The sequence below is a fragment of the Maylandia zebra genome, linkage group LG20 (genome assembly GCF_041146795.1).
Source record: "Maylandia zebra isolate NMK-2024a linkage group LG20, Mzebra_GT3a, whole genome shotgun sequence".
In the NCBI taxonomy this organism is placed as follows: Eukaryota; Metazoa; Chordata; class Actinopteri; order Cichliformes; family Cichlidae; genus Maylandia; species Maylandia zebra.
The window spans coordinates 5,270,368-5,290,922 of record NC_135186.1 but is presented as its reverse complement, the minus strand read 5'-3'; the positions used below and the strand labels follow the sequence as shown (position 1 = coordinate 5,290,922).

Below are 20,555 nucleotides of genomic sequence, written 5' to 3'. Positions count from 1 at the left end.
CATTTAATGAGAATCACTGAGGGTTTCCCTTAAAATATTTACGCTGTCCCATGGCACAGCAATATTGTCCTAGAATGGGGAGATAAGAGCCAAGGAGGTGTGTTGAAGTTCTCCTAATCAATTTGCTAATTACTGGAGCAGCAATAGGAGAGGAGAGAGGAGTCCCTTCTGGCAAGCTGTATTCTAATAAATGCTGAAAAATTTATTTACTCGCTTAGCCAAGAGGAATTCTGAAGTGGGATTACAGCAGAGAGCTGATTGAGACAGAGCTGCGCTGTGGTTGAGGTCGCAGTCAAAGGAGCAAGGAGAGGTCTCCAAACATAAAAGAATCTCTCAGGACCTGCACCTTTGCATCTGCTCGGGGAACAGAGATGACAGCATCTTACAGACTTGGCATGAAAAGACCTGACTGCTATAGCTACATATCAACAAATATTAATGAGACTTCAGGTTCTTGCATAATAAAACAGGTTATCGGGGGAGCTGCGGTATGCACTGCATACTGGCCCTGACTCCAAAACAAAACAGCTCTACTGTATGTATATAATGCATATGTGGATATTCTGAGAGAAGACAATAACTTTAGCATTTGATGCCACAGGAGCCATGGGGTGGTATTACCCTTAGCAGAGGGCAGCAGGCCTAGACATTACACCAGACGCTAGGGTTGTGTGTTTGAAGTCACCTTTGTGTCCTCTGGCTCAGCCTGACCCCACCCTCCCAACCTCTGGGACTGAGGGCAACCCTGGACCTGTCATAGTACACAGCCCACATCTTCTTCAGGGTTGAGGGCAAAATCTGCTCCACATTTTCAGTGACACATCATCTATATGACCGTTCCTTCCCCGAGGCCGGCAACCAATAGCCTTCCTCGAGACAGGTCAAAGGTCAAAGTAAAATGATGGCTCAAAGGGCATCATGAGGTGATCAGAATTGCTATTATGGCAGAAGTACAGTGAAGCGTGGAGGACGTTAGACCCCGGGATCCCAAGGGTCTTCAAGAGACTGATATTTACTGCTTTTTATATTTACCACAAATCTGACAGGAAAACTGTGCACTTCAATCCAAGGAGCAGATCCCATGCAATTTAATCATTTTACTTTATTGCAAAGGCCCCAGCAGGACTTCAATTTGTTCACAGCAAAAAGTGTTTGTATAGAAGTCAGAGAGAGGGGGAAGCCTTTTTTTTCCAAGGTTAATTTATTCAGTTTTATTTTTCAAAATACTACTAAACTGAATAAAATTTGAGGCAAATTGAAATACCTCGGTATGAAACAACTTTTTCAGCACTGAAGCTAATTAAACAAAATTCTGCTTTTCAATTGCGTGTTTTTATTATAAATTATTGTTATATAATTAAAAACCCTGCAGATTTCCCTTCAGATTGTGCCCATTTGGAGAATTTGCAAACACATTTATTCAGATAAAAACAATGAAACTTCCTCCCTGGCTCTGCTTTTGCTTTTTTACCCTGATGCTAAACATTACAGAAGGAAGGAAAACAAACAAACGCACTTATTATAGTCTACTTTGATACCAATCCATTCATTTCCCCAATCAGCCTGTTTGCCTAACTCCCACAGTCCCTGTAGCAGTCCATCCAGTGTGACGGGTTACATGGATCTGAGTGCATTTCCACTGGGAATTGAGGCAAAAACAAAAACATACAAAAAAACCTGTTGCTGTGACATTTTGTTCTCTCACCTTAACGCACGCCAGTCACAATGGACCGGTGTGTGGGGGATCTGTGTTCACATCACCATGGCGATGGCTCTCTGCCTCCCAAGGCTTCCTTGAGGGTGTCGAAGGGTTGGCGCCTGGGAAGGGGGCAGTAAAGGAGGAGTTTGCCAACCTTGCAAACTAAAATGCAAACGCACTGGGAGAATGGTAAAGAAAACATGTTCCTCCAAGCTTCTTCTCTATGTAACGTAATGGGTTTTTTAGTCCACTATAAGGGGAGCTCGGCACACTGTGGAGCAGAGCAAACAACATCAAAGCAATCAAAAGAGGCCGACATGTTGCAGGGAGCGCGTTTCACTGCCTAACCTTTAAAAGGGCAAAAAATAGAACTAAACGTGTAGGTTCATGAGCAAAGGTCTGAGAACATCTGTCTCTTTGTAAATCATTTTTACATGACAGAAAGGCACAGAGATGGCATTACACTGTGCAAGACAAAAGAGGACAAAAGGTTACACCCATTCTACACCATCAGCTCCGATTTCATGTGCTTGTTTCACTTATTTCCCCTACTTGGACAACTAAAGCCAAATGAAGTTCTTGAAATTGTCAAAAAATGTAAAAATCACAAATCTTTGGATTGTAATGATATTGATATGATAGTGGTTAAAAGAGTCATTGAGGCTATTATAAAACCATTTACATACATCTGTAATTTATCATTTCAAACTGGTCGATTTCCAGACAGAATGAAAATAGCAAAAGTTATACCTCTATACAAATCTGGAAACAAACACCATTTCACAAACTACAGGCCTGTCTCTTTACTACCTCAATTCTCAAAAGTTCTTGAAAAACTGTTTAAAAACAGACTGGAAAAATTTATAGATAAACATAAACTACTCACTGAGAGTCAGTACGGATTCAGATCAAGCAGATCAACATCATCGGCACTATTAGATTCAATAGAATACATCACAAATTCCATAGACAAAAAGCAATATGTGGCTGGGTTATTCATAGACTTGACAAAGGCATTTGACACTATAGATCATGATATATTAATAAGAAAACTGGAACGTTATGGTGTCAGAGGGGTAGTTTTAGATTGGGTCCGGAGTTATTTAAGTGACAGAAAGCCGTTTGTGAAAATAAATGGTGGTTGCTCCTTATGTATGGACATTGCTTGTGGTGTACCCCAAGGGTCAGTTTTGGGTCCAAAATTCTTCAACTTGTACATTAACGACATCTGTAAAGTGTCCAAAGTATTAAAAATGGTTCTCTTTGCTGACGATACAAACATTTTTTGCTCTGGTGATGATCTGCAGAATTTATTGGAGGATATGACTAATGAAATAAGTAAAGTGAAGTTCTGGCTTGATAAAAACAAATTATCATTAAATTTGAATAAATCTAAACTTATGTTATTTGGAAATAGTAGTTTAAATACAAATGCAAAGATTCAAATAAATGGTGTTGATATTGAAAGAGTCAGTGAAAATAAATTTCTGGGGGTAATAATAGATGAAAAACTTAACTGGAGAGCTCACGTAAGATATATTCATTCCAAAGTATCACGAAGCATTGCAGTACTAAACAAGGCAAAACAGGTATTCGACAGAACATCACTTCATATTCTCTACTGTTCACTGGTTTCACCATACTTAAGCTATGGTGCAGAGGTCTGGGGCAATAACTATAAAACCACATTACATTCACTTTTTACTCTTCAAAAGAAAGCAATTCGAATCATCCACAATGCCGGTTATAGGGAACATACAAACTCACTATTTTTGCAGTCTGAAATATTGAAAATTGACGATATAGTGAAATTCCAAACAGCACAAATTCTATTCAAAGCAAAAAATAAAGAACTGCCAGGTAATATTCAGAGTATGTTTTTTTTGAAAGAAGGAAGTTATAATTTAAGGGGTTTTTGTAACTTCAAAACAATGAAGGTACGTACTACAAGAAAAGGCTTTTGTGTTTCTGTTCAAGGAGTGAAACTATGGAACAAACTGAATATGGAATTAAAGCAATGTCCAAACATAAAACTGTTCAAAAAGAGTTATAAAAATATGATCTTCTCGATCTATAAAGAAAAGGAAAATATTTAAATTAAGTGAATGTCTCTATTTAAAAACAAACAAACAAAAAATTCATGATGTGATATTATAGTATATAGTATATCAGAAATCTGTTCACTATTTTTATTACAAATTATATCAGTAAGGAAGCTGACTAAATATTCACTGATAATTTATGGGACAGGGGTGGGATTAAATAAGTGTATACTTCTTCCCACTCCCTTTCAACATGTAAATTAATCAGAATGTTTTTTTGTATGTAATTTGTATAGTATATTTTTTTTCTCTCATTTCTTTTCTAAATGTACTTGTATATTGTTCACATGTTGAAATAAATTACCAATCAATCAATCAATCAAAACATTCCCATGAAAATCTGCGGAATTATCATCAAGATTTAAATGCACAGGGAACATAAGGAGTACCTTACGTAACAATCTTAAAGAAAAATGTCATTATTTTTAAATAGGAGCTTCATTTTTCAAATAATTAATGGCACAAAAATTATCAGAATTGGTCCAACGTGATGCAAGAACGCAATGTCTCCGATGTAATCCTCAACTGCAGCAGTCTGTGACAAGATAAAAGTGCTTGTTTTCACCACTGACAGGGTCAAATAGATACTCTAAGATTGTTTTTGACATTATCCCGCCATGCTTTTACGTTTACTGATGCTAAGTCAAGAAGATAACTTTACACAGAAACAACGTTATCTCTCTGTCTGCAGTTTCTCATGAAAATCAAGCAACGGATTTCTTTGATTTCACAGCCAGCAGACGTCCTGCCTAAAATGGTAACTGAAATATTATTGTCACCAAGACGCTGTGTACAGGCAGCCATGTTTTCATGCTCTTGTAACACAACTAGCCACAACTTCTGCACTCTGTTAAGATTTGTTTTCTTTGTACTACAGTTATAGAGAAAACTATATCTGTAATCTATACGCTCCATACTCCAACTGTGTAATACTCAGATTTCTAAACAGCTCTCTCAAACTCTCATTTTGCAGTGGGACTTCCCCTTAAGTAAAATAATACCAGTTTCTATAGGGATCTTTTGCACAATGTTGGCACAAACACTTGTGGTTAGCACCAGTGACTCATGACATGGATATTCGGGGTTCAGACCTGTTGCTTAGCTAAGGACGTTCTTTAAGTTTTATGCTCTTCCGGTCCCTGTTTTCAAAGACATGGATGTAGGGTTCAGTGGTGACCTTAAATTGAAAGTAGTTGTGAATGTGGACACCAATGCTTATTGTTGTGTCTGTAATAGACTGGCACCCTATGCTTTGCCTAATGTCAGCTAGGCCTAACCATCGTATGACCCAGATGGAACTGCCACGTGAGACTGGATAACAAAGTTTCGCGACTTCTGATAAAACTCAGTATCTGACCACTTTCTTTTCAATTGGAAATGGGAAAATAGCACCCAGGTTTTAACAGACCTGCTTAAATGTGACGCAGAACGCGAAAAGTTGGCCACAGACACAGACCGAGAATCCCAGTTCCACATAAAAACAGTCGATGCAATGATACAATTGTGAATAATATTTGTTATCTTAACTTGACCGTGCCCAAATAACTCTTGCAATTATTCATGAAAAGTGCAGTTTATTGAACTGTTTCTTACGTATAAACTGCAAATAAACAGTGCTCTATGTTGGCTGTGAGGGCAAAAATCCCCACTCAGTGCAGCCACACATGCACAGGGATGCAATGTGGCCAGTCAGCCAGTGAAATTTGCCTACTTACTGATGCTGGTGACTTTTCTGCCTTTAGCCTGTGGAAACAGCACTGTAGGGTTTGTGACTGTTTAACGGTTTCTTGTAAACCTACTGTAGTTTTCATTAAAACTTTACTCACTTCTTAACGTGTTACAAGTGACTATCTATCCAGCCGCGTTCTTACTAAACCACATTCATTCAGGGAACAGTTTGGCATCTTCAAGTTAAAAATACCTAGAAAATAAACAAAGACAAAGGACGCTTTATTTAAATAATAAATAGCTGATGTTCACTCTTGTCTCAAGTTGCTGAACAATTTGTGAACTTCTTCAGCGAGAAATCTGATTAAGTACGCCATTTGTTGTTAGTAAACTGTTGGATGTATGAAAAGATAAGGGGGGGAAAAATCGCAATTGTAATCTTGTGCTTTTTAAAAGAATTAACAGATGCCAAAAACGTTTTTGTTTTGTTTTTTAACCTGTAACATCACATTCACAAAAAGAAAACTGCTGAATCCAACAATAAAAACCAGCATTGACAAACAAGAGTTATTCTCCAAACTACCACATAAGGCTGCTTGTTCAGGTGGTGGTGGTCATGCAGCCCTATTAGAGAGCCTCAATGATCATTTTAGAAATACAGACCTTTAGCGAATAAAGGTGTCTTTTCACAGACATATAGTCATTGTAAAATGCAATAAATAAAAACTAGGAGTAATCACAAAACACTATAACAGAAATAACATAAACTATAATAGAAAGTTAAAACACAGCAAACACCAGTACAAAACGATGTTTAACAGGCAACAGATGAAGAAATTGCCAATAAAAACAGTAATAACAAAAGAATGTCAACAAAAGGTTGAACAGAAAGGTTTTCAACTGCTTTTTAAAAGAGTCACAGAGTGAGCTGACGATAGCTGAAGTGAAAGCTTTTAAAACAAATCTAAAAACCTACTAGAAGCCAAAGTATAGAATATAAATACAAATAATGTGAGCTCACTTACTAGAATGCGTTAATAGTTTGGCTGCTGGATTTTGTATAGCTTGGAGGCTTGAAAGAGACAATTTATCTAAGCCCATAAACAGGGCATTTACAGTAATCTAGGTGCAACAACAAAAATGCAGTAATAATTTTCTTCATTTCAGATGGGGAGACTATGGCTCGCAATTTAGAAATTTCCATAAATGAAAGAAGCAAGAACGTGAGACAGATTTTACATTTGACCCAGAGAAGACTCAAATATCACACTGAGATTAGGAGCACTGGACTTCTCAGATGAGCAGAAGGAAGCAAGCACTTGACTGATTTTTGGATGTAGTTCAGGAGGAGCTATAATCATGGTCTCAGCCTTACTGGAATTTAAAACAAGGTAATTGTTGGAAAGCCAGTCTCTAATCCAGGATAAACAATCAACTGGAGTGGACAGCCTATCCAGTTGGCAAAGCTTAAAAGATATATACAGCTTAATGTCATCAGCATAAAGGTGATAAGAAATGTAAGCAAAAGGCTGAATGATGCTAGCTGACAGGAGGAATGTAGAAAGAAAATGATAACGGACCGAGGATTGATCCTTGTGGAACCCCAAAAATTAGGGAAGCAGTGGTAGGGGAGCACTTGCTTGCCTTAACCAACAAAGTTCCAGATAATTAGGAGGAAAACCGATCTAATACAGAGCCAAAACCAGCCAAAAACTTAAGCATATTAAGTAAAATATTATGACCCACACTATCAAAGGCAGAAGTGAGATAAAGCATTCTGAGCACAGAGCAATGCCCTACAACAGCTGCTATTAAAAGACCATTATAGATCTTTAAAAGAGCAGTTTCAATTAAGTTCTTTTGAGTCTCTCTTGCTTATTTTTGAGTTCAATTTGCATTATAAGGATTTGAATGGACATTATACATCTTTGTCTAATACATTTGAATCAATTTCAAAATCAAACCCCAATCAAGATTATTTGGGGGGTTCTTTTAAGGAATGCAATTACCTCAGCATGCTTAAAATTGCTAGGAACAAAACCTTGTCTCGCTGTGCTGTTAATGACGGTTTGGTAACTTTTAATTTGTTTTAGTATTATGAAATACTAAATACTGCACAAAACAAAGAGGTAGGGCCACATGTCAGGGCCAGAAAGGATATTGTGTTTGCAGTCATTCTTCAAAGAAGGCGTGTTCTGAAAGACACCACTGCAAGTGTTTTGCACTTTGTTCTGCTTTTCAGTTGGTGATTTGTTTCATTTTCTCTGTTAAATTTTTACTATCATTTTCAATCACTGGCAGATTTAAGGACTAAAATCTGCTTAGCCAGGTTTAGGAGCAGACAACATGCTTTCAAGTTTGAGCGATCATAATTTTAAATTTTTTATAAATGCAGTTTTCATAAATTATGTCATAAAAATATTTTTGAATTGATGATCAATTCTGAATCCAAATTTAAAATAATTACTGAAGATTCCTATGACACCTAAATACCATTACAAATACTATTCTTGATTAGTTACTTTAGCTGAGGAAATAAAATCTGTTCCCATTTTTTTATGATAGTTTTACACATTTATGGTCAGAGACCAATTCTGTCACATCACAAGCAGCTGACAGGGCTGTCGCAATATACCAGCACTGACAATAACCATATTTAAAAATGAGAACTGATATCCCATCAAAAACTCTTCCTCTTCAGTGAAAGACTTTCAGTAACTACTATAGTGCAGCATGAGCTTATCTACAGACTGCATGGCTCATGGGATTCACTGTTCTGTAACGACAGCTCCTTCTCTCACAAAGCAGGAGAGACTCACTTCCCACAATAAACCCACTAAGTTAGACTGAGTCACTTACACATGTGCAGTAAGGCTGTTGTTACGTTGTTGAGTGAAGCAATGAAGAAAGGCGAGCGCCGTTGAGTACTTAATTTAATTACCAATTTGTTGTCTGCACTTGCTGCTGCTTTTCCCCTTTATTCTGCTTTCCAAGCGCTCAGAGCTAACGCTAGGGCCTCGATTTAGATGCACTACTGCCCTGCGCCATGACTCACAGGTGTGTCTACAGTTCTTTGCTGGCCTGATTGAGTTATTGCAGTTTGGTGCTAATTTGAGCTGATAACGTTTGCGCAAAAACTACTGAATGTACTGCATAGATCAGTGACATTTGTTCATACTGGTTGAGCTTTTTTTAATCTTATTAGATGCAGTGGTGACTTAGAAAGTCTTTTCAGACGTTTTAATGTCCTTCATTCAATTTGTCAATGTCATTACATTCTGGTAATGGCTCTTGCCACATTTTTTGCTAATGCAACAGTAAGGAAAACACTCTCTGTGCTAATTAATCCGAGTATAAAAATCACCTTCTTGTGTGGCCTAATGTGGACTAAGATTAATGTGCCAGACATGTCTCACAACTGATTTGATTAATGAAAAGGAATACTTTAATATTACTAACACTGTATAATGTATAGGGTGACAGAACACTGGACTGTAAACTTGGTACAGTATATAAATAAATACTGCATTGGATTTCCATTAAAGCAGTGTGGTTGAACAACCCCTACAAGTGGCTGGCAATTTGTTAAATGAGTTAATTGGTCACCAGTTCATCTAATTCATCATAATGCCTGTTTCTGGACCACACCCAAAGAACAGTGAATTAGGCAGGCAGTGCAATCAACAGTTACACTGAGATCAAATATAGACGTGAACCCCAAAGCAGAAGGTATTCCACTTGAATTTTTAAGTTGGTCACCTTTTAACTGTTCTTTTTGGGAAAAATTGCAGCCTACGCCAAGTCTTAGCGCCCAAACACTGCTGTTTTAAGTCTGATGCAGAACTGTTTACTCATTAATTGCCAGGTGGTGCAGGTACTGGAAAGCTACAGGCTGGGGGAAAGGCCCTAACCTTTATGCACTGTCTAAACGTCCTCACTTTCTCCTTGAACATCTATCCTTAACTGTGCTCCTCTGGTCCCCTCCCTGTCCCAAAGTGGCCAGCTGGGAACGGTGCGCATGTGCTGACGTCCCTACTAACCTTGGCCAGTGTAAGGATTACCGTGCATTTACACTCAATGCTCCTTCTTTCCTTAAGACTTATTAAGAATGATAATGAGCTCGGAAAGGGGCAGCTTGTCCCTTTCTCAACTCTGTGAAGGCTCTTCTTCTCTCTGTCTTTCTCTTCCTCACTGTTCACTCGTCTTGTGCTTCTTTCTGCTCCAGCTCTCCACCCTTTCTGCAGTCTCTCTCTTTTCCCCAGTCCATGCCTCTCTCCCTCTTTCTCCATCGTATTGAAAGGAGCCAGGACAAATTACCAAAAAGGCCATTTTCATCTATGAACTGCAGGATTTAATCGATACTTATTTCATGCCTTCAAAATCAACCCTATATTACTGTTGTCTGCGTGATTTGTTTATTTTGCTTTAGAATATTCCTTCAGTCGAGTGGAGGGGGGGGTGGGGGGAGATGCACGGGATGCAATTCACCTTGAACCTCCATTATATTGGATTTCTCTACTGGCTGATCAAGCATGCAAAAAGGACATTTCCTCAGCACTAAAATAAAAACAATAATGATGATTAAAAAAACATGTGTGCTATTTGTGCCGGTGTAAGAGTATGTGTTGAAGGCAGTGTATTTTTACAAGGAAAACACTATGGCTGTGGTAGTGTGAATATGTATACAAAAATCATTACACTGTGGGCAATTGATAAAGCTTAGGTGCCGGGGAAACAAAAGTAATAGCTCCTGAAGCCTGTCGAATGCAGCCTGGGATTACAGATGCTTATTTGACATCAAAGACCCGAGGTCCACAGCCAAGGTCATACAGAAGAGGAATACACATGGGTTTAATTTTACACAGCCCTTGACAGATGCAGATGGGTACTTATGAGACATGAGGCATTTCACTGACTGATAGAGCTGCAAGCAATAAGAATCTTGGAGGCATCGCACACTGATTAACTAATGAGATTCTCAACCATTTTAGTGAACCAAGGGTTCAGCACTACAGGCAACATTTCAAGTCCATTTTAGAGACAGAGAACCCGAAACGAAAGGCCCACCGCATCCATAAATACTGAACTAGGCACACAAAGCGAATTCGCAATTAAAACCGCACAAATGGACAGTTATCATCTCAACTATCATCTCTGCCTACCTCTCTGGCAGAGAGGAGAGCGAAAGAGAGGCAGGGAAGGAAGGGCAGTATGTTTGACATATGGATATTGCAGTGTCTCTTCAATGCCGAAGAGAGATGAGAACCTGCGCCACTGGCCTGACAGTGAAGGCTGGCTGGTGTCCAGCTAAAGATGGACCTCCAGACAGCAGGCACATGCCGTTACACTTGAGAGCGGCACCGAGGGAGCACACGGGGCGGAAGAGTTGGAAACGGCTTCAGCTGATCACTTTGCAGCTCTTCTTTGCACAGAATGTACAAAAGCTATTTTACCTTAGCCCTGCGATGGACCGAGGTGAACTGCTGTACTCTGTAGTGTCACCTGCTGTTGGTTTTTATTTTCGGTATGCTCATAAAACAGGAGACATCAGTAAAGCGAACTCGCATATAGACCGGCTAATGACTGGTACTCAAAACACGCAAAATGCTATGTAATTTCATGTCTAAGCATGTGTTTTTTAAGCTTGCCTTGTTTAAGTGCCAAGTGTGTGCTTGCTCTGCATGCATGAATACATCTGCAACAGTTAGGCTGCACAGCTGCTGCATCATGAGGGTATTATGGAAAATACCTCAAAAGCACACACTGTGGGCATAATGCATCTCTTCACATGATGAAATTATTTCATCTACTAGTGATCTGTGGGACACACACACACACACAAAATCAAAGGATAAAAAAACCTGGGAAGAAAAAAACTTTTCATGTTTACCTTGTGTTGTACTATCAGTGGCATTTTTAATATAGAAGATGGCTTTCCTTGAATGATCTGTTTAACCAAAGACAGGAGGGAGAGAGGAAAAAAAGGGGGAGGGGGGGGGGTAATTAATTACTTTTGTGCTATTGCACGGGAGAGACAATAAACCTGCCTGGTCGCCATGGATATGACATATTTGCTCTGAAAACAACACAATAATTAGCAAAGGAGAAAGATCCGGCGAGAATATGAGAACTCCGGGTTTAAAGTGCCAGTGATCTATTCCTGTCCTCCTCATCATCCCTGAGAACAATAACAAACACAGTGGCAAGCACACAGCAAAGACATCTATAAATGCGCAAGAGAACAAACAGTGACCCTTTACAAAACCATGTTAAATTAAATCTCACATCACAGTGGTGTTTTGTAGAGATCACAACTAACCAAACACACGCAGTGTTTTAAAACAGATTGTTTGTTCGACAGTAAGTGGAAGTCAGAAAGCCCATGCAGTCACTGAGAGCAGGAACTGCATCATATTTACCATAGCAAATATAGTTTAGTGGTGTGTGGTGTCAGACCTGCCAAAAGCTGAAACTACATTATCGGTAAGAAGCCTTACAACGTTAAACAATAATTATTAATAAGTAGAAAAGGTCTGATGGGGTGATGCACTTTGCAGGTTTCAGTTGTGACTAAGATCAGACACTGCGGCCCCAATTAACCTTTTTACCCATGCAATATACAGAAAAGAAAAAAAAATAAGTCATTCACAGCCAAACTTCAAAAGCAGAACTTCCGCAATTCAGGCTTTGAATATTGATTGCATTTATAGCAGTTCCTCTATTTACAGTAAATGATACTGTGTGAAGGCTACTACCTGTTTAGGGGCAGCCAAGGAGTTTCACTAAGTTTTTCTCGACTTTAAAAGCGGGACTTTCGGCGATGAAGTCGCTCTTTTGTGCCTTTTTTGTTATGTTTTGTTGGGGTTTTTCTCATTGTTGCACTTTTGGATAAGTGCAAACTAACAGGAACAGCCTATGATAGCTTGTACGTCCAAAACTGCTGATTAAATAATAAAGAAAATAACGCGTGTCAGTTCTGTTTTCGCGCAGTCCTCTTTTTATATTTTGAGGAAGGGAGGACTCGAGCTCACCTTGACTGGGCAATAAAAAAAGAAAAAGTACAAACTTATGGGGAGGAAAAAGTTACACCTTTCTGTCTCAACTTTGAAACGGGGGCTGGCTTTTGCTTGCTTGCAGTTTCCTTGTCTTCTTTAGACGGTTTAAAATGAGACCGCTGTGTGAACTAGCAGATTTTAAGGAAAGCCCGGACCCCTCGCCGTCATTTTCAAAGGTACAGTAGGTTCAGTCGGACTGTGTGGAGTCGCTCCAGACCTGCCGCTGTTGCTGTCGGCGCTGCCGCTGTAACCGAGGCTGCTGCTCGCACCGTGTTTACAGTCCTCACATCAACTCTCTATCCTACAGTATCGCTTCTACGACGTTAAATACCGCTTGATAATGCTATTTGTTGGTGTCCTCGCTGGAGCTGGGGACACTTTGATGTCCTTTTCAGCGCGGGGTGATATGTTTTGGAGATGAAATGAGCGTGTGCTGTATAGTTGAGAGCAAAAGGAAAACTCTTACCTGTGCTACTTCGCTGTCTCTCGGTGACTTCCAACTCAGGGGAGGTGTGAGTGTGCTTACGGTGGCCGGTGTGAGAGCTTTCATTATTAAAGTTCCCACATTTTTTTTCAGTTTTTTCAGGTTTTATTGTAGCATTTTCTAATTTCTTACAGGGCGAGTTGGCCGGAAGATCTGCCCTGGAGACCGGCTCCAAGTGGGAAGAGGAGCCCTTAATTGAATTTCTCGGTTAGCAGGTGTTGATCGGAAAACCTGAACTGGAGTTTAGGATAGTCTCCCTTAACGACTTGATAACAGTTAACTCTTTCAGTGTATTGTGGTTATTAAAAATATATATATCAATTAAAAACTACAATCTGCGCCTTCCGTTTAATGAAGAGGAACTGGAATTTAAATATTGCCCTTAAATACCAAATAGCTACCAAAGTGTTTTATGATATGAAGCTAGCTGAGGGGGAAAGAATCCGAATTATAGTGTGTGTGTGTGTGTGTGTGTGTGTGTGTGTGTGTGTGTGTGTGTGTGTGTGTGTGTGTGTGTGTGTGTGTGTGTGTGTGTGTGTTTGTACATGAATATTATGGTATTAACCTTTATCTGGCAACCTGTTTGCATTAATTTACAACTTAACTTGTATTGACTTACACTTAGCAGACACTTTATTTGGTACACCTTTTTAGTACCTACCTAGTAGTAGTAGTAGTTGTACACCCTTTTGCCTTCATAGCTGCCTCAATTATTCATGGCATAGATTCAACAAGGTGCTGGAAACATTCTTCTGAGACTTTGGTCCATATTGGCATGAAAGCAACATAAAGTGGCTGCAAATTTGTCAGCTGTACACCCATGATGAGAATCGCCTGTTCGACCAGATCCCAAAGGTGTGCTGTTGGATTGAGATCTTCTGACTGTGGAGTCTGTATGAGTAAAGTGAACTCATTGTCATGTGTGTATTTTTTGCATCCAAGTGTAATAGAATAGCTTTAGTGTTTTGTCTTTTTAAATTTGAGTATGAATGTATACAAAATGCAGCAAGATATTTACCAAAAAACAGTTTTATTAATTATAAAACAGACAAATTTCCGACCGTGGCTCAGGGGATTGGGAAGCTCATCTGTAACCGGAAGGTTGCCGGTTCTATCCCCCTGCTCTCTCTGTCCTGGTTGTGTCCTTGGGCAAGACACTTTACCCTACCGCCTACTGGTGATGGCCAGAGGGGCAGATATGTCAGTCTACCCCAGGGCAGCTGTGGCTACAACAGTAGCTTGCCTGCACCAGTGTGTGAATGTGAGAGTGATAGTGGAATTGTAAAGTGCTTCGAGTGCCTAGAAAAGCGCTATATAAATGCAATCCATTATTATAAAAAGTGGTATCATGCCATCTCTAATATATATATGTGACAGCACGATGGTGGTACTCCAGCTTCCTCCCACAGTCCAAAGACATGCCGTTAGTGGGGTTAGGTTAATTGGTGTGGTGATTCTATATTGGCCATAGATGTGAATGTGAGTGCAAATGGTTGTCTGTCTGTGTTAGCCAACAGACTGGTGACCTGTCCAAGGTGCATCCTGCCTTTTGGACAAGACAGCTGGGTAGGCTAGGAAGAGAATGGGTGGATGGATGTATATATATACATAAAAATAAAAAATAAAAAAAACACCCAGCACGCCCCTGCGGGCGGTTTATCCTTCAAGCTCGGGTCCTCTACCAGAGGCCTGGGAGCTTGAGGGTCCTGCGCAGTATCTTAGCTGTTCCCAGGACTGCGCTCTTCTGGACAGAGATCTCCGATGTTGTTCCCGGGATCTGCTGGAGCCACTCGCCTAGCTTGGGAGTCACCGCACCTAGTGCTCCGATTACCACGGAGACCACCGTTACCTTCACCCTCCACATCCTCTCGAGCTCTTCTCTGAGCCCTTGGTATTTCTCCAGCTTCTCGTGTTCCTTCTTCCTGATATTGCTGTCATTCGGAACCGCTACATCGATCACTACGGCCGTCTTCTTCTGTTTGTCTACCACCACTATGTCCGGTTGGTTAGCCACCACCATTTTGTCCGTCTGTATGTATATATATATATATATATATATATACACTGTATATACACACTGTATATACATATATATATATATATATATATATATACACTGTATATACACACTGTATATACATATATATATATATATATATATATATATATATACACATACGGTATATATATATGTATATATGTATATATATATATATATATATATATATATATATGTATGTATGTATGTATATACAGTGTGTATATACAGTGTATATATATATATATATATATATATATACATACATACATACATACATACATACATATACATACATATATATATATATGTTTCCTGTTTTTAGCTGCAAAAAATGTCACTTCTGCAAATTCAACATGCCGTGCATTCAGAGATGCTCTTCTGCATCTCTTGGTTGTAACAAGTGGTTATTTAGGGTTTTGCTGCTTTCCTGTCACCTTGAAGGCTCATGCATACTTGAGCACTAAAAGCACTTTATACAATACACTCTATTCATTCATACAAGCACTTTTTTCAAGCACTTACTATCTAACATTTTCACACAAATACACCAGGAGCAACTGCAGGGTTCAAGGGAATCAAACCAACAACCTCCCAGTTGCTCTACCTTCTGAGCTACAGCCACCCCTAAAGGCCATTCTTCTCTAAACCGTGGATTCAGCAAAGCATTTTCACTCAGAGAACTTCGGTTTGAGTTTTTTTCCCTTCTTTTTTTCGAGCATGCTCTCCAAACGTTGTGCAGGAAGGTCTGCAGAGTAGATCAGCAGTTTCTGTAATACTTGTCTGTCCTGTAGCAACAGCCAAGCAATGTTCAAAGTCATTAAAATGACCTTTCTACCACATTTTGATGCTTAGTATGAACTTCATTATGTCATGTCATGCCTATATGGCTAAATGCACTGAACTGCTGCAGTGTCATTGGGTGATTTGATATTTGCAATGACAAGCAGTTGAACCTGGTGTACCCAATAAAGTGGCCAGTGAGTGTATTTTTTTTAATCCACCATAATAACATAAACACACTTTTTTTTTTACTGTAACTAATATATTTCAGCTTAGTTAAGAGCCACAGCTAGTTTTCAGTGTCTAGCTACGTAGCTAACGAATCCAGATGATTTACCGCAAACTAAAATTTTTATCTAAGTCTGTCCTAGTTTAGCTTGACAACTTAGGCTATAAAAACAACCCCATCTTTTATCTGTTTTGTGTTTGACAGTCTAACCAGTCAGCCCTAAAAGGCCATAATGGACTTCAGGTAAGCGCTGCACCACCCTCTCACCTGTCTGGGACTAAATGATTGCCAGTGGTTTATAGATGTTGCAGTGGTATCAAACAACTAAAAGTATATCTTAAATACTGTGTGAATAATGTGGTACTCGAAGTTTACTAGCCCATATGCAGAGCTAAGAAAATCCAGTAACACCAGAAATAAGGTGTGACTAGTTTTGCTACTATGGATAACAAACACAATCGACAACACTTAAGTTGACAGCCAAGGGTAATGCCCAGTTTTTAAGAAAGACATTCAAATCTCCACCTCAATAAATTGGGTTTGTTCTTTGTTCACAGTTCACTAAGTTTTAAGAAAACTTAATTGTTTGACAGTTTTTGCAAGATCTTACTGACAGGCAAACTAACTGCATATCTCAGCTGAGGCGCCACCTCATGATAACGTCAGAGCACCGGAGAAAAAATAGGACTTGCATTGCATAGACCTTTTATTAATGTGTTGATAGATTACTGCAAGGTAGGTGTGGAGCTTTCATGTTGCTAAATGAACTGTAAATTGCAAGGTCATTGTAATTGTAAGGTCTGGATGTTCACACTTTGGCGCAAATCAGCTGTGAACACATTTTGACATTTTATACATTTTGTTACCTTATGTGAAGAACGTCAAACATCTGCCCATTTACAGAGTGCAGATAGAGAGCCACATTAACAGCAATACGACTCTTTCAATATTCGTCTCACTATTCACCTTCATCTCAACTCTGTTGGTTTGGTGGTCTCCACCAAATCCTGAGGTTACTATTTAACTCTTCTGGAGTTGGTTTCTCCACTTACATTACCTTTGTACGTTGTTGGTGTCTTTAATAAAAAAAAAGAGAAAAGCAATCCTTCCCAAGGAACACAGTCATTACATATTACATATTCATTATCATATATATTCATTACAAATATATATATATTTAATATTAAAGTATAATTATTGTTATTCTCCATGAATTTTCCAGCTTACTGTTTTACAAAAAGGCTGAAAAATTTGTAAAGCACAAAAGGAAATTTCTTCTTAGTGGTTCACTGTTATGACTGATTGATTTCTGAGGTTTCCAATAATTTTTGGAATTCTCTTCAGTTTGCTTTGCCTAATGAGCTAGTTAAACTCAAACTGTTTGAGGAACTGTTTGAATTATTACATATGTAATTTTGTTAACTGAGTACTCATAATTTAAAAAAAAAACTCAAGTAAGTGAATTTATGAATGAGGACTGAGTAGGATGAACTTAAATGGATTTATTTTACTCAGATGCTAAATTTTATTTACTTAGTTTGCTTCCATTCCAAGCATTTGTGACTAATTCAAACACAGTTGTGTCTACTCTGTTCGTTTAAGGAATCCGACTGCCTTAAATGTTTTACGTTGCAGTAACACAATACTGCGACATCGTAAAACTATTTATTTAGTTGAATGCTGAACGCTGACACTTGACATGTTGGACCATGACAGAAGCTTTAGGAGCACAGAGACTGCAAATCTTAATAGTTTTCCTTTAGTTTTATTAACACTACACAATTAAACATAATTGTTAGTTTTAAACAAGCTTTTGACTGATTTCTAAAATATTTGTGTTTTCTTCTTCTTATGTGGTTTGTTAATTTTTTAAAGAATTATATAGTCAAAGTTTTGTTGATGCACATGTTCTCGATCATTTCGGCAGATTTGTACTTCTATATAGGAGCAGCTTGAGAGTCAAAGTTTACCGTACTACTGGTAGGACACTAAAGTCACTTCCTCTGTTTGTTTTCCTGCTCTCACCTTTTCTACCACCACACATACATCAATAATTTACTGTAAAATATTCTGAGCATGAGACTCCTTGAAGGTTTTCCAGGAACAAAGCCCACAGGAATAGTGGGACTGTTATAATGTATTTTAAACTTGAACTTTCCTTATCTAAATTCTGCAGTCTTGTGATCTATTGACAAACAGATTATTGCCAATTAGCAGTTTTGTGATGTGTCCTCTTGTACATAATAAAGAATTGAGACGATCGATAGCAAAGTCAACTAACAAGGTAGCGCTTTAATCTCTACCTTTTGTAGGGTTTAAAGCTCGCGACCTACTGCAGGGTGTATCACCAATACATTAAGGGCCTTGTTCAATTGATTTACTCTCGTTCTCATTTCAGAGAACCGTCATGCTTAAAATTTTGAGCAACATGTGAACTGCCGCCCCAAAAATTGAGGTTAGGCTGAATAATTTTACTAATCAGATACTTTAAAGAAAGTAACAACCCGAACATCTGGGAGTGTTTAGTTTGAACAAGTTCTTTCTTCATTTTTTAATTAATTTGATAGACAGTGTCGTGCAGACTAACCTTATATGGTATGTCACTCTTTAGTTGTTATATAATGTGCATATAGGATTTTAGACTAATAATGGCTTCTATGCCTTACCCCAAGTTCCTCATTACTGAAAGCCTCGGAATGAAGACTCACTCAAAAACACATATGCTCTAAATTTAGTAAAGAATCTCAGCAACACAGTTTATTTTATGTTTTATGCCCAGTGCTCTGGTATGGGTTATATATACACAGCACTCTTAAACAACTCCCCCCACGGTCACTGCAGAGGCCCGGGCACCCCATCCATCAGTGGGTTCCTCCTGATGTTGCAATACTGTGATACAGAATAATAAAGAAGTAAGAAAGACCAGAAAATCAATCGATAATTCTGCAGATCACTTGATTCAGTAATGATCCAGTCCATTTATCGCCGGCCGTTTATTCATAAGGCCCGCTCTCAAGGGCGTACCCACCCCACCTCTGCCCTGCTGACTCCTTTGCCATTGGTACTATTAATTATACGGCATTAAAAGCTGATCATGTGGCACTCCAAGGTTAGAAAACACATACAAGTTACTTCATAAAAACTGCAGTACACAGAAAAAAATGTCTCCTAAGTAGACTTGCACACGGTGTTTGGCACCTTGGAGAATTTTCACAGTTTCGTGGGTTTAGTCCGTCTTGATTGCCTCTGTCTCTTCATGTAATCCCAGACTGATGATGTTGAGATCAGTGCTCTGTGGGGGGCATATTCTGTTGTAGGACTCCTTGTTGTTCTGAAGAGCTTGGGATCTTAATTATTCTCACTGTATGTCTGGAGACATTGTCGTGCTACAGAATCAATTTGGGACCATCAGATGCCTCCCTGATAGTATCGTGTCATGTGTGATGGATCTAAACAGTTTAAGTGCATAAAACATGAGCTCAGTACTCTGTTCTGGGAAATAACTACAGTCCATTTCAAAGGCCTGCATCAATTTCAGTATGAGACTGTAAGTGCAAAGAAACAAATCGCCCTTCCACATCTCACTTTTCTATTTCTACACTTTCAAAAAGGGCAAAAAACAAACATGCAGTTTGTTTATTTTTTTGTTTTTTATTAATAGGATATAAATACTGCTGTAAAACACATCCTGTCTTGATAAAAATGTACGTGAGGGTTATTATCTGACTGTCTATAGCATATTTTCTCCTCTTTTGAAAGGCTGGCAGTGATTTTCAGACAGTATACCCCCCAGAGTTTCCCAATTGTACTATGAAAACACAAATACACAGCAGGAGAGAATAAAGCAAATCTGGTACAATAACACAGCATTTGTAAAAGTCGCAGATTTGCTCATATTCTCCCTATTCACCTAATAAACCCTTGAAATTTTCCATTTCTGTTCAAATGTAGCATTTTCTGCAGATTTCCATTGTAGCTGTTTGGCTGTTTTGCCACAAAGAGAAAAGGGCAGAGTGGAGTTGGTCAAGAGCTCTGTTTGAGCTCGTCATACGTTTTACATTCATCAAGTTTCACGCTGGCAGTGAGTGATATTACATTGGACCACAAGAACGTAGTTAAACCATGGGTGTGAATAGCTTCTTTTTTTTTTTAGTGCAACAGCACTGCATTGCATAAAAACTGTTGCACAGCGTTACACAAACAGTTGCCAGATTAGCTTATGCTTAATGAGTCAAATGCACTTTGCAGCAATAGTTGGGTGACACCTTTTTCTGCTGCAAAACTTTGATCAATGACGAAGACGCGTGCCCTCCACAAGCTTCCAAACTGTCCACCGGCAGAAGCCTGATCAAGGTCGACTTATTTTCAGTCACATTGCATGAGGGGCCCAATGAACTGGCATTCGCCTTAATTAAATAAAGACATGTACAAATGTCCTGTAGCAGGTGGCTGTCTTATGGAAGTTAACGGTGGTGGCAGCTGCCTATGTATGGTAAA

At 38.9% G+C, this 20,555-nt stretch overlaps 1 protein-coding gene across 2 annotated transcripts in view; it reads right to left on the bottom strand.

Annotated features, from left to right (window-relative positions):
* The window catches only part of casz1 (castor zinc finger 1), a 173,544-nt gene extending 160,385 nt beyond the window's left edge, over positions 1-13,159 (bottom strand). The window contains exons 1-2 of one of the 2 annotated variants that reach the window (XM_076878506.1): positions 12,991-13,159; positions 11,360-11,416 (exon numbers count right to left, since the gene is read on the bottom strand). The gene's annotated coding sequence lies outside the window, so the exon portion shown is untranslated. The remainder of the gene's footprint in view (positions 1-11,359; positions 11,417-12,990) is intronic. The other variant, XM_076878505.1, reaches the window with a different exon arrangement.
* Between the last annotated feature and the right edge of the window lie 7,396 nt (positions 13,160-20,555).